The sequence below is a fragment of the Anas platyrhynchos genome, chromosome 1, assembly GCF_047663525.1.
Source record: "Anas platyrhynchos isolate ZD024472 breed Pekin duck chromosome 1, IASCAAS_PekinDuck_T2T, whole genome shotgun sequence".
Lineage (NCBI taxonomy): Eukaryota > Metazoa > Chordata > Aves > Anseriformes > Anatidae > Anas > Anas platyrhynchos.
Window position 1 is genome coordinate 191,874,577 of NC_092587.1, and position 12,993 is coordinate 191,887,569.

The 12,993-nt window shown below is 36.3% G+C and overlaps 1 long non-coding RNA gene across 1 annotated transcript; it reads right to left on the reverse strand.

Moving 5' to 3' along the window:
- Nucleotides 1-535: 535 nt before the first annotated feature.
- LOC140001505 (uncharacterized) lies at nt 536-1,900 on the reverse strand. The gene is made up of 2 exons (XR_011806751.1): nt 1,614-1,900; nt 536-1,157 (listed from the first exon to the last, which is right to left on the reverse strand). It is a non-coding gene; the product is annotated as an uncharacterized lncRNA (long non-coding RNA).
- Between the last annotated feature and the right edge of the window lie 11,093 nt (nt 1,901-12,993).

Sequence of the window (12,993 nt, forward strand, 5' to 3'; positions counted from 1 at the left end):
AACCTGTCCCTCGCATCACTCCCTGTGGTGAATCACATGGTCAGCTGGCAAATATATGTTCAAATCAGCACTGCTTTCAAAAAATAGTACACAAAGAGCCTATGGTTTCCAGATCTCCTTCTGTAAAATGACGGCAGGTTATAATTAATACGGTCTAACAGAGTTGTTATGGAGATTAACATATTTTGAAACAGTGAGCTGCTCAGATACTATTTTAAATAGAGACCTTAAGTGAATGTTACTGATAGTAATTATGTAAGTTCCACATAGTATATTACATAGAACACAATAAAAGACATTCTTATTTTTAGTATTAATAGAAAAAATAAAAGTAGACAGTTACAATGTGTTATTTTTAAACATATTTGTATAATGATCCAAGAGAAAATATAACAATTCTGAATTACATCTGAATGGTGTCATCTCCAAAGAATTCAAGTAATAGTGCTTATAGTTGATAGTGTCAGATCTTCAACTTCTATCTATATTCTCTCCAGTACTTACAACCCTGAAGACATAGTCACCAAAATCATAATTTTGATTATAAAAGGAACATAATAAACCATCTTTATTTTCCATTCATTTGGACAACTGGGGTCCAGCTGGGTTCATCCATGAGGGTTTCTCAATATGCAAATAGATCATGTCTTAGAGTCACAAAAGATGAATCACAGATGATTTCATGAACTGAAGACAGGAGAGGACAGTTGCAATGTCTTCATTAAGCAGGTGATGGGCATCTGGCTGATCAGATAATAAATCCACAAAAACAAAGTTTTCAAGGCCGTCTTTAGGAAATGTTTCATCTATCAATGTTAACCTTACACAGGGTCCTTTTACTAATCACATTCATTCTACTGACTGAATTGGCTGTATATATTTGGCTAAGGAAGTGGTAATAAATATAATATTAATTATATTTATGAACTTGTCGTGATCCTTAATTGCAACTGAATTTTATATTTCATCTCTAGATCCGTGTTGATATTTCATTGTAAGACACTGAAGAACAACTACTTTTCTTCTATGTCTTTTAGAGCAAAACACATTTTGCAGCAGATGACACATGAAGAAAGAGTTGGACCGTAGAAACGCAATCAGATATATCCACAACACAGGAATTTTCATTTGTCTAGAGACAGCTTTTGTTCTTTAATCTAAAAGAAGCGATATCCATTATGAGCTTTATAGTGAAGATGAAAACAAAAAAATCCCCAATATAAAACCAAGTTGAATTTCAATTACATTAAAACTCATTATAAATGATCTCTTTTTCACGTTTTACAGAAATCAAAAAGCTTCATGAGAAAGATTTATGAGAACATGATGATGGTAGTTTTTGATTCTGAATCACTTTATTTTCTTCAATGAATCAAATATAGAGTGAAAGACACTAAGTAAAATACATAACAAACAAACAAACAAAAAAAAAAAGGCAGTAAAAATAAGTTCACCAGAGTACTAAATACTAGTAAATGTATCAAAACTTTGTATGTAATTTCATTAAGTAGATGAGTACCTGCAACAACTGACTTAACTAAAAATAGTTAAGAGAAAATGCCAGAAAAGCCAAGAACACAGATCTCAGTATTTGGAAAGTTTGTCCTTTGTACCTTTTCCACGGCAAGTGTGACACATGAAGGACCAGTACTCAAAGGCTAAGAATACTGTCTCTCAGCACAAAAAGAGCAAAGGAACGAAGAGGATGAGAAAGATGACAGCACTTGGATAAAAGCCAGTCATATATAGATATGGGCACAGAATAATAGAAGAGACTGGCAGACATCCCAAATCAATTAAAGAAGATTACTATTGCATAGGCCAAAATATTTGCCCTCAGAATACCTAAGATGTGAATAACAAAGTTTAAGAATAGCTGGAAAAAATATATATATATGAATTTGTGAAGGTAGGATGAAAATAAAGGCAACATGAATTATAAACCAAAGAAAGGCGCAAAGGCATTGTGATTTTATTGACTTCATTCTTCATTTGACACATCTCTGTAACCTACCCAGGGTCTCAAATCACTCAAATCACTGATTATAGTCTGTACTTGTGAGTAACTTAGCAGCTGTGAAACACACTGAGTTACCTTATCCTGAAACCAGGGAGACTGTCACTTCAAAGTTAGTACTCACGAAAAGCTACAAATTAGTGTAATTTCACAAGAGCTTAATCTACTTAAACTGTGAGATATTTTTACCAAACCAGACATGTCTAACAATATGGACTTCCACTTTTACATGAATAATGTTCAATGGAGAGTAAACAAAAACTACAAACAAACTCCTGCTCACAAATAAATTCTGGGTGTAAATAAGCATAAGGACATTTCCACCACTCCTTCAGGAAGAGAAAAAATCATCATTCTTCTTAATCAATCAATCTTCTTAATCTTCTTAATCATCAACCTTCATTTTAAAACACAGGATGAAGTTAAAATAATGCATAAAAGCTGTGTATGATAGTTAAACATGCATTAATAATCAGTTACTTGGGCTACAGCTGATAATTACTTACTTGGGCTGCCCATTATGGCTGACTATCACTTTGGGACTGTATCTGAAAATAGGCATCAATTGACAGAAAGTAAAGCTATTAAAACTATTTACTGTTTAACTTTTATGAATAAAAAAATAACATTTATGATTCAGTTCTTTGAACCTTAGCTCCTTCCACTGCAATTATAGACTGAATTCCAAGCTAAGGAGGAATATCTTCCTTGTATTTTATTTTTTCTTCATGGTTCTCAAATATCTAACATAACAGAAATGCTTCTCATTTTTCATCTGAATCTCTGTTTACGCTTTTTAGGTGTAGCATACTTATAAGGGAATTGTCAAACATAGATTGTCCCTTACACTTCATTTGCTTTTTCTTCTATGCTCTCTGCAACAGAATTTAGAAGCATGCATTATTACTCCTTCTGTAGAGAGTTACTATCCTTACTTTGTATATGAAAGCACTAAGAAAATATAATACAAAAATGGTCAAACAGTAAATTATAGATTGGCTACCTGCTTCATAGTCACAGAGCTAGGTTACCTGAACTGATTTTCCTGAATATATCTGACGATGAACGTAAAATAGGGTCTCTTTCTTCTGCAAATACATTAGAAGGCAGAGTGTGTGCATGCAAGTGCATGCAATAAATTATTCTAACAAAGAATAAATAACCTGTACTGTATAGATAGGTAAAAGTATCATCTGTAAGAATGCAGTCAAGGTAAGTGCATAATTTCCGGTACAAAATCTTGCACAAACACCACAGTTTTCAGGTATTTAAATTCCTTCTGTGTTGAAACTGTGAGGTTTGATCAGAAAACAGTTTGAATGCTTTCATAAAATCTTCAGTAAAACTTTTCTATCCCTTTTTATCCAAGAAAGAAACCTGACTATTTTGCCCTCTACAAATTGTTCTTTTCAAATTTCAGTGACTCAGCTGATTTTGTTACAGATTGGTTTACTTTGATGTCTGACTGAAGACCAGTGCAGCTGATTGCATTGTGTTGAAGTTTTAGGCAAGGATATTTCTTTCTTAGGTAAATAATTGTAAGTGTCTTTCTTTATTGGAGTTTTTGCTTGGTGCCTAAGGTTTGCACTAACAACATAACTGTCTGTTTGTAGCAGTCATTCTGTGGAGGACTTTGAAATATTTTCTGCCATGCAGATTTGCATTGGGTAAATTCAGATGATGTTACTAAATACAATTAACTTTCCATCTCCACTGACATTTGATATAGGGCAGCTGACAGCAAAGCCATACAAATATGAGCTCTCTCCAAAACACCTTTCTAACACATTGAGCAATCCCAAAGCACATATTTAAAAGGGGTGGGGTGGGGGGAACAGCAGTGATGCAAATATGTCTAATCATGCACTGAATTGGTCAGTGTTAATGTAAAGACTAAAAAGTTCATGGTCCGCTTCTCTCTCTTCCCAAGTAAAGCTGCAATTACAGTACATATGCATTTGTAATGCCTGGACTGTGGCTGAAGGCAATGTGTTTTTCTGAAAATCGTGTTTCCAAAATAAGTAGACATTTTTTGAAATAAAGGTCTTAATCAGTTTTCTGGCATCCTGCAGTAAACTAAATCAAGTCAGCCTTAGAATTCATGTCTCCAAAGCCCATTTCCAATATGTTAGATGTTAATGTCTTGCCTAGGAAGGTCACCACATTCTCATACACTGTTCAGTGGGTTCATAATGGCTCATAAGGAGCTCACACAATTCCCCCCTGCTTAATGTAAGTTTCCACTGTGATACAGCCAGAGTGAGCCTCTAATGCATGGTCCTGCTGACCTCCACCATCTGGGGCAGCTTTAGAGCAAGTGAAGTGCAGAGGAAAGTAAGTTAGGAAGAAAAGGTAACAATAGCTAATGCTTGGTGAAACTGTAAGACTCCTTGTTGCTCACACAATATCCCCCAAGACATTTACACCAGAAGGGCATATGAAAGGTGTCTTGTAAACTTAAATTGAGCTGTGTCTGAGGAACCATTAATGAAGAGGTACAACCACCTCCTGCTAGAACCCACAGTCCCTCTGTTGTGGCTGAGATTTTTTTAAGTGACAACATTGCACAAGCAATTTTAAGTGCTTAGCAAAGGTCCTTTTCCATGAGTCTGTAACACCTGCACATAAAGTCATTGACCTACATGCAAGGGCATGGTACAGTCTTACCAGGAAGAATCAGAGAAAATTTTGTCAGACATTTTAGCCTAATGAGTTAAACACCGAATTGGGCTGCCTTTTGTTACCTGATAATTTTGTGTCATTTGATATTAGACAAATAATTCAACCACAGTTTTCCCTGTCCCTACAGCATGGATGTTAACAAACATCTAACAAGCTTCCAGAGAAAGGCTCCTATGATTGGGCCATTTTTGTAAAAACTTTTGAAAATGTTATATGCTTATTAACTCTGAAGGAGTTAATGCTGAGCAAAGGACTGGAGTGGAGACATGCACAGGCTTACAGGGCTGCCTTACAAGCTCTGCCACCTTCCACTGAACCTAGAGAGGCTGGAAGTTTCTCAGGAAGAGCTGGTAAAACTATTATTAATTTGCTCTCCTTTCCTGCTATAGGACTCTCTTTTCAAACTTTAACTATTTGAACTGAAATGCAATATTCCAAGTGTCTGCCTCAGGCTGATGTCTTTTCATTCCCAGAGAATAATTATTATACTGCTATTGCTATGCCAAGCTTTCAAAAGGCATTCTGTGCAACCTTAATTTTGTCCCTTGTGTGTACCTATTATGAATTCACCTAATAAATAACATGATCAGAGACTATTTTTTTCTTATAGAATATGCTTCATTCAGTGCCCCAAATGTAAGTCATCAATGAATGCAGGGTTCACCTGGCTTACCTTCAGACATCTGCAGCCCTGAGCTGCCCGCACGTGAGCTCATCACATTGGGTTTCCCTTGCTGTCACTGAAAAACAAAACAGATTCTGACAGGGATCAGCTCAGCTTATTCTTATATAGACATCTCAGACACATGAATCCCATTCAAAACTGTTAAATTTGTCTGTGTAACAGACATATCTGTAGTTAGACACAGAATTTTATTTTGCAGAATAAACACCAGGCATTTAACTTGGGTGCTATAACGTACAGCGAAATTTCTCAAGTGGCATTGGGGTGTTGAAAGAGTAAATAGTTTCCACTAGTTTTAGATACTAAGATTTATAAACCTTAGCATTATATAGTGCTATTCAAGAAACAACTTATGTTACCTTCAAGTATAGCTATGCATGCTCTGCACTTCTTCAAGTCAGACCCTACTGTCTCTAGCTGGGCATCCAGAAAATGAGAAACACAGCAATAGAGACCAGCTGTGAGAAATCTGGTTTACATCATCTGTGTAGCAATACAACCAGACAGGTGTAGAAACCCTTTCAGGGAACTCAGTTGTCTTTAGTTTTCTCTTTCATCCCCTTCCTACACCACTCACTTCATAAGTTTCAACTCTGCAATAGATGAAGTAAATGTTCTACATATTATCTCCATTTTACTGTAAAATCATAACTCAGCTCCCTCCCTTATGTGTACTAAATCCTCTGAAAAAGGTAGTTTTCACATCAAAAAATAAAGAATATAACCCACATATGCAAAAGGAGGCTGAATTAAGATTCACAAAACATTTTATTTCTGAAATTTCCTGATTGCTTTGATTGTTCAGGCTGGAATTCGTCTTCCCTAACTTATGTTTTCTTAAGTTAGACATTTAAGTCTGCGTTAATCATGCATAGTCATCTTACAATTGGGGGGAAAAAGGAAAGTTATTCATTGAGGTGGCCTGGGGCAAAAGGAACTCAACACATCTGAAGATAAATATGAAAATCTTACGTTAGACGAAGCACCCTCTGGTGGCACCTGTTTCTCTCACAGGCTACCAAGGGAGACTATCTCAGATTTAACCTACCATGTTTTGTTCATCCTTCTAAGCTTTTTCTAAGTCTATGTTTAGAGATGATTCTACGCTTGTTAAAATACCACACCAGTACGTTAAAACGCCCACAGTGACTGCAAGTGTGCACAAATCTTTCTCTTGTTTGTCTCCCTTGAATGCATATTTTTATTTGGTTGCTCCATCTTATAGGCCTCTGGAGAGGCCTCGGTATTTAACTTAGAAAGTACTTCAGAATGAAAATAGAGCTAGATAAATGACAAAATATATTTTACTGTACTTGCTACTGCCTAGGAATACACTGAATTAGTATGCTCTGTTGGGCTTTCTCCCAGGAGACTGATTTAGTCTAATGATAGTGCAAGGTCATTAGCACAGTATCAGCATAAATTCTGCTTAACCAATGCCAGGTGGTTAACTAGTTTATGTTAATGTGTTGTGTGCATAAAGCTGTGAACTCACCTCCTTCTTATGACAATGTGCTTTGAAGAAAGATTTGGCCAGCCTGAATGTACCTACACTAATCGGGAACCAGAGGTAAATAATTCTCACTTATGCACCTAAGATGATGAGATGCATATTCTTGTGCACTGTTATCTAAAGTTGATTGAAAGTATTTTTTTCTTAACAAGATGATTTATAAATTGCACATATTTAAAAGCAAGAAATTATGATATGCTTAGTGTGCTTTTTCCAGTACTTAGAAATCAAGTCCATTTGAAACTCTGTTTTCTTATCTATTGTACTTTGTTGTATATGTGTTCTATTTTCAGTGTGATACAAAATTATTTTCCCTGAAAAAAAAAATGAACTGTAAGCATAGAGTACATTTTAAGATGTAAGCACCGGGAGGCAAAGTTCTGAACTTCAGTTTTGCATTTCTGACCCTTAGGTCTGGCTTTATCCATTTAGAAGTGTCTACTTATTGATTGTGAAATGACTAAAAAGACCTCATCTTGCTGTATCTGAAATATGAGCACCACAAAAGGAAATATGACAAGTTTACTTTCCAAGCACAAAACCACACACAGGACTAAGATGGTCAGCAATGGAAAAGTGATCTTCCATCAAGCATTATACATTTTTTAGTGCAAGCCAGAAATTTCCCTATTTGTGAAATGATGTGGAAAATTCTTGAGTTGGAAAGAACAGAAGAAACTAAGGTTCAGGTTTTTGGACAATCAGATTTAGTAAGCATCTCCATTGCACATGGACAACCAAACCTCAAAGAGGAATGAAATTACCCATCAAGGAAAGAAAAAAAAAAAAAAAAAAAAGAAAAAAGTGCAGAATCATAGCTCAGTGGTTTTGAAACTCTGCCGACAAGATGAGTATGTAAAACTGAAAACAAAGAATGAAAGACAATCTGTAACAACTCAGGAGGACATAACTCAGGAGAACGAGGAAGAGTTTTACATAACTACAAGGTTCAATCCTTAAAAAATTCTGAAATTCATATGATCTAGATGGCTTGTATAGGACTCACATATTATGATGATTCCTCAGAACTTCAACTCTCAGGAAATTGAGAGGGAATCTTTAATCAACAAAGGAAAACATTTGATCTCTGACATGTCTTTACAATTGAGCACATACTGCAAAGAAGTTTGTTCCATCTTTGTGTAGCAAAGACACAAATTACTGCTCTGAGGGTTTAGCACTGAGGTGCATTTTAGTCTCTATAATATTGTTCAGCTGGTGCGTCCTAATTATTCATAAAATAACAATTTACAGGATTTGAGAGTTCCCAGCTATGCTGAAACTGTGGTGGAGAAGGAAAATGCTCAAGTCAAGTTCACTTATCTCTTTCCTGTCCCAGAGGTTAGAACACAGAAAAGACCAGAGTTAATACATGTAGTCTGAGCAAAATAACAGTCTGAGGTACCTACAGCATATTTTTATCTGTTTCACTATAACTGGACACTTTATTTTGTAACTAATTGATACAATGTTCAGACAGAAAACATGAATCAACACAAGAAATTTTAGTCTGAAACCTCTGATCCCTGAGGTCTTAGTCTGCCAGTAATAAAACATTCCTAGAATTTCTATGAAATTCTAGGTGACAATTTTCTAACTCAAATCATATCCAGGACAAACAAAATCTGTTTGACCTCATTTTGACAGATGCAAAAAAATTGGTCACAGAAGTAACAAGGGTGGTTAGGTAGAATTGACTGTGGCTTGAGGACAGCTGTTTTACTAAGTCCAAAGCAGTAGGCTCATATTACTTGTATCCAAATATTTTAAGAGGCCAAGATGAGGATACTTATAGATCCTTATTGCTCATACACCGTACAGGATCCAGAGGAAAATAAAATAAAATAAAATAAAATAAAACAAAATTAAATTAAAAAAAAAATGGAATAAAATAGTTATTAAACACTTGAATTACTTAATGCTGGTGAGGAACTCTCTGTCTCAATGTACTGTAAACTGAGTTTCTTTCTATTTTAAAATTAAGGTTTGATTTTATTTTATTTTTTCCTAAAAGATATCAAACTGGCTTTTGAGAAATTGTTGCAGGTTAGAAAAAAATGCTTTGTTTCATTTATGCAAGAAGTCAGGCTACATCATCACAGAAGGGTCTCTTCTATCCTTAAAATCTATGAAGCTGAGAACTGGGATACAGAAGAAATATAGTCTTTTTGATAGTATCATTTTCTTGTTAAGAAATACTTAAAGTGTAGCCCATTGTTTTTAATCATGAATTTAAATTTAAATGGTTGCTCCACTGCTATCAATTGGAAAAAAAATAAAAAATCTATTTAACCTCAGGAGGGCAACATTTCATCTTTCATTGTGATTCATATGCATTTTTTTGGAAGTATGACCATGAATGTTGCACGTTGCATGTCCTGTCACTGTGTACCACTGGGAGAGTCTGAGTGATATGGCAGTTTCTTTAAATGTAATGAATGAACACATTCAATTTCTGACATCCCTTCCTCCTCCCTCCCTACCTGTGTGTATCTGCCAGTGGTGCAATTTTGTCTCTAACACTTGCAATGGGGATCTAGCCAAAAGTTGCATTTGGCAGCAAAAATCATTTAAGAGTTGGGAAGGGAAGCAGGCTAACAGAGAAAGAAAGGAGGGTACAGAACCCTGCAGCAGTGCAGGCACAAGAGGGAAAAGTGAAATAAAGCTTAAATTAAAGCTGCAAGCAGCTGTCATGAAAAATGAGAGAGACAAGTGAGCCACAGCTGGCTGCTGGAGGAGGACAAACAGCAGCACCAGTTGCAGGTCTGTGGCCCAGCGCTAATGTCCGGAGTGTTTTAATGAGCTGCCATTAATCAATGCTAAATTCCTAGTGTGTAGCTGGTGGTACTAGGCAGCTCTGCTTGGGCTGGCGTTTGATAATCTCCACACCTAAGGTGTTCAGTTTCATAGCAGGTTTTCTCTGTATGCTGCTGAACTGCTGCCTATAGCTCAGATAGGAAACCTGGGCCACTCTTCGCTGTGCTGCCCTCCTCTGGGTGTCCTGCTCCACCAGGTGGGCTATTGTGATTGTCTTATCAACACATCACTTTGAACTATTTGCTATTTCTACCCATATAGTGGGTTAGTCCACTTTTCTCTTGCACACTTTTGGTCTGCCGGCATATTTACATTCATTTGCTCAGACTTGCTTTCGGCAATTGTGTTTTGTTGTTGTTGTTGTTGTTTTTTTGTTTGTTTTTCTCCATCCTACTCTACACACCTCTGCTCTTTCTCAAGTCATTCACAAATTATAAACAAGGGGATGGGATCACTGCCATCACTTGTTGCCCTCCTCTAACAGACGTCACAGCGCTGCCCTGTATTCATCCTTGGAGGTAAATAGTTTTAGTTGTCATTTTCCAATAACAGCAGAACCAACTACAAATATCATCCCTGGTTTGCAATATGGTACATATTAACATGCTTTTCCCTGTTATTTTTACAGACTTTTTAGAATTGATCGATAGACCCTGTGAGTTCCTAACTACATCTTGAAACTGCATGTCTAGGTTTAGGAAAACATTAAATCTTGATTTTCAAATTTTCAGTGAAGAAGAATATAAAACAACTTTGAAACTTCCATGGCTTGCCACACTGAAAAGTATGCCTTTTATTTCTAATCTTAATTTAAAAGTCTAGCTCCAACTTTTGTCATGATAAGTCATTTTTCACTAGACACAATAGCCTCCTGGAATCAATAGCCTACCTCCATGGAGGCACCTTCAGGCTGTGAGCCCTCTGATTTTCTCATTGACCAGCTAAATGGTTCATGATCTTTACACTTTTCCCTGAATGGTATGTTTTTCACCCCCTAACTGACCATGTGACTTTCTTTTCCCTTTTTTTTTTTTTTTTTTTTTTTTTCCTACTGTTTGTCATGGTCCTTTTTCAGGCTGTATTCACAGGAACTTGATGCAGCAGTCTAATAGAAATGGAAGAAAGCATAATGCCCTTACTCTAACTGGTATTTCCTAGTTAAATAAATATCCAAAGATCCTAGTGCTATTGCACAAAGATCTTGGATTTTGCTACTTATTCACCATAATGCCAATGCTTTAAGATGTGCATACAACACATCTGTGCTCCATGAACAAACTGTGTGATACAGGAGCATCTGCCAGCCAGCAAGTAATAACAGTGAGGGCTTCAGCCCATTGACTTCCTTGATAATCCATCCCCATAATCATTCCTGCATCAGTGGTTTCCAGGGTTAAATACTTTATCCAGTAGCTATAAATGTATTTATTCCCTATGCTGTCTCTGTAGTCAGTGGAGAGAAACCGTAACTACCAGAAAACAATTCATCCCAGCACAGCACAGCTGCCTAAAACTGATGGGCTAAACTGCTCTCTGATGGCACCTGCTTCTCCCTATGGATCTTATGTGACTGGCCTACACCAGGCACTTGTAGAAGACTTAAATGAGGTCAGATAGATGCCATGGGAACTGGATAGCCCTACTATTGGCTATTTTAAAACATAAGTTATGCCAGTGCTTGCTCGGCTTTGCAGTTCTACCCTGTATCTACACATCTATTTCCATATAACACCATTGGTATAAATCAAATTTTTTCTCCCTCAAGAATTTTGTCATTTGCAAATGTCATGAGTAATGATTGCATTTTTCCCAGGTCATTGTTGAAAATGCAAATCAATTCAGAACCACAAATTATACTAAGTGGGACCCTCTTGCAAATAATCCATTTAATAGTGTTTCCTTTTTTATTAACATTTTTTAATCTGTCATTTAATGAATTTTCAAAACATTTAGTAAGCATGACTTTCATTTCATATGATTTATATTGTGTGGTACTATGTCAAATGCCTTATAAAGGCTGTAATTTGATGTTATTCTGTTTGTCAACCAGATTTCCAAGTTAGCTTGATAAGATATAAGTTGATTACCATTAATTATCTTATTTCCCTATTAATTTGTATTAATTAAACCTCATATCGACTGTTACACTATTTTGCCAGGATCTCAGTTAGGATGACAGATTTGTAATTATCTAGGTCAACACACTTACACATCCATATGTTCTTTTTTGCAGTGACCATTAGTTACTGCTGGTCTTCATATAGAAATCTTTATAGAATGCTTTAAATTATCCCAACCCCCTAGAGTTTAGCTAATGCATTAGAATATTCCCCAGAAAGTGAAGATCCAGTGATCTGCTCTTAAAACTGTCCAAGTACAATCCAAACTTCTCATCCTTTGACATGGAGTTCTCTGATGCTTCTTTATAAAGTTTTTTTTTTTTTTTTTTTTTTTTTTTTTTTGTAGTGCTTTTGTGCTCTTTAAGGTGAATTGAGAAGCTCTAGAAACAGTCATTGTAGTACAGGCTTTTTTACAAAGGTCTACCAGTGCATGTCAGCCTTGCTACTCTGTCCCACAATCTTGCTTTACACCTGTATATTGAATGAAGAAAAAAAAAAAAAATGCCTCTGTTTGGAACCCCACAGTAATATTCCTTGGCTGTTTTCTGACCTGAGAAAAAACTCAATGCTTCTGCAAAATTACTTTCAGATTTAGAGCAAAGACAGAAGCATACCATGCTTTGCAAAGGGAGGAACAGAAGTGTACCATGAATGTACGATAGGAGTCATACACAGTTCCTCTTGAGATATGTCAAAGCCACTGGTGCTGGAATCCACTTGCCTGTTTTCATCGCTGTCTAATTTATGAGGCCCCACACTGTTTTGCTTGAGAGTTCTCTAAGCAACAAGTACACTTAGCAGTACCTCTGCTGCAGAAACAGGAATTTCATCTTAGGCACCACAGAAGTATCTAATATTAAAAAAATATATATAATAAATAAATAAATAATAGACGTAGCTTAAAATAAAAAATAGACATAGCTGTAGGAAGCTTCAGATCTGAGCCCTGGTCAGCTGGAGGAAATTTAAACTTATAGTCTGCATCAAGCCAGGGAGCACATCAGCCAAACAGCTGCAGAGTATTTTTTAGGTGAAAGCTTGTTTCACTCTTGTGTTGAAGCTGGACCTGCACAGCCAGGAGGACATGGGGCCAGAAAGAGAGCAGATGACTCCAGCTCCAGAGACAGTTCTTGGGAAGACATATGAGTTTTATAAAATG